Source organism: Clupea harengus, unplaced genomic scaffold (assembly GCF_900700415.2).
Source record: "Clupea harengus unplaced genomic scaffold, Ch_v2.0.2, whole genome shotgun sequence".
NCBI lineage: Eukaryota > Metazoa > Chordata > Actinopteri > Clupeiformes > Clupeidae > Clupea > Clupea harengus.
This window is the reverse complement of record NW_024879888.1, coordinates 52,501-54,757: the sequence shown is the minus strand read 5'-3', so window position 1 is coordinate 54,757 and position 2,257 is coordinate 52,501.

Here is a 2,257-nt window from a genome sequence, read left to right as displayed (position 1 = left end):
TCGTTGCCCATCGAGCCATCTCTGTCGTATGAAACTGTGAAGAGTGAGATACTTTGCAGGTATGAGTTGGTGCCTGAAGCGTATCGCCAGCGCTTTCGTTATTGTAAGAAGACTGACCGACACACGTACGTTGAGTTTGCGCATGAATAGAGATATCAGTTTGGTCGTTGGTGTGCCTCACAGAAAGCAGACTCCATTGAGCTACTCAGGGAGTTAATTCTCCTTGAGGACTTCAAGAAGAGTGTTCCTTATCCGGTGGCTACATATATCAATGAGCAGAGGCTCAGGCATCTGTACTGGCAGATGAGTTTGTGTTGACCACCCGTCGCATACAGGAAAACCAAGATGGTGGTGATCAGCGTGTGTATAGACCTCCGGTCAATGGCAGGTTGAGGCCTAGAGTGACAGGGCCTAACACTGTGTCTCTACCTAGGCTACATAAGGGTTCACCTGATGTAAAGACAGAGATGGTCTGTTTTTACTGTAGGAAGTCAGGGCATAAAATCTCTGAGTGCCAAGCACTTAAGAAAAAGAAGCTCAAGTCTGTTGGGTGTGAAAAAGCCAGGAAGGTAAAAGTCCAAGTTAACTTGCAGTCTCAGGTTGACCGCCTGAACATCAGCTTACAGAAAAGGGACAAAACCAGTGCTGATAAGAATTTGCAAATGAAGGCTCAACAAACCCAGGTGGTTCAGCTGGAAGAGACACTGTCTCTTCTTCAGGAGCAGGGTACTGCCTTGAAAGCGGGACTGGTGGAGAAGGACGCCATGCCGCAGAAGCAAGCAGCAGACTACTCTTCACTAAAGACTGAGTTTGAACAGAATAAGGACTATGTGTCCAAACTTCGGAGTGAATGCTCACGTTTCAAGCAGATCCTTGATGAAAAAGAGGCCACGCTCAGAACCATGACTCAGGAGTGCCAAAGCCATACAGAAGAGCTGCACAAAAGGAATAAGTCTGTGGTTTCTCTTAGTAATCAGTTGGACACTGTTAGTGAAAATAATGTAAAGTTGGAGTCTGATAATGTCAGTTTGAAATCCTCACTAGATATTTATGTGACTGATAATAGTAAATTAAAAAAGTTTTGGCTCAGCGGCATGCTGAAGTCGAGGTGTTAACAACCTCATTACTGATGCTCTTTCTAGAGCCTAAATAATTTTTATTGTGACCTGTCTTCTTTGCTCCTCTAGTTTTCTAGGGCCCTGGATGCTGGGGGGACCGGAGATGGTGCAGGGTCACAGAGGGTCTTTTGTGTATTTTTAGGTTTCCACGGGAAACCTTCTATGGAGGGAGGTGTTACGCGCCCCTGCAGACATTGCAGTGGCCTTGCGTGGCCTGCAGGCAACAGTGGGGATGACGAGCGTCATGATGGACTGATTATCCACACCTGAGGAGGTGTGTAGTATAAAGGACCAGTGGACACCTGTCTCTCTCTCTCTCTCCAGCTGGCATGTAGCGTCTGACGTATTACCCCCTAGACACGTCGCCTTTGAGTTATTAATTGTATGGACTGAATAAACGCGTAACTTTTGTAGAAACCTGTTGTCATCTGCCTCCAAATGTTATTGTTTCGGTCACGAGCCGGCCGGAACATAACACGCACACACACCCACACACACACGCACACACACACATGCACAAACAAGCACTAGCGCTTGTTTTAGCCGTTATTCTGTCACAACCAAAAATAAATGGGGCGAATAGGAGGGCTAGTGTGTGATTGCAAAACAATCTTGTGTTTATAAAGGTGTGTGTGTTTGTGTGTGTTTGTGTGTGTGTGTGTGTGGTGTGTGTATGTGGAGTGTGAGTGTGTGTGTGTGTGTGGGGAGGGGGGGGGGTCTGTGACGGTCAGACTGAGAAACATATTCCTTTAAAAAAAAGTACACACACATGCACATACACACACACACTCACACACACACATGCACACAAACAGCTTATTTTCCAAGGAATATGAGTGTGTCTACAAACATATGCAGTCTCAAAGCTTTTTTCCAAGGAATATGAGTGTGTGTACACACATATGCAGTCTCAAAGCTTTTTTCCAAGGAAAATGAGTGTGTGTACACACACATAGTTACAAAGCTTGTGTCTGTTTTTAAACTGTGTGTAATTTGTTTGTGTTTTGTATGGACACATTCAGAACTAAAGGCCTGTTTTTAAACTGTGTTTGTGTTTTATTTGGACACATTCAGATCTAAAGGCCTGTTTTTAAACTGTGTTTGTGTTTTATTTGTTTGTGTTTTATTTGGACACATTC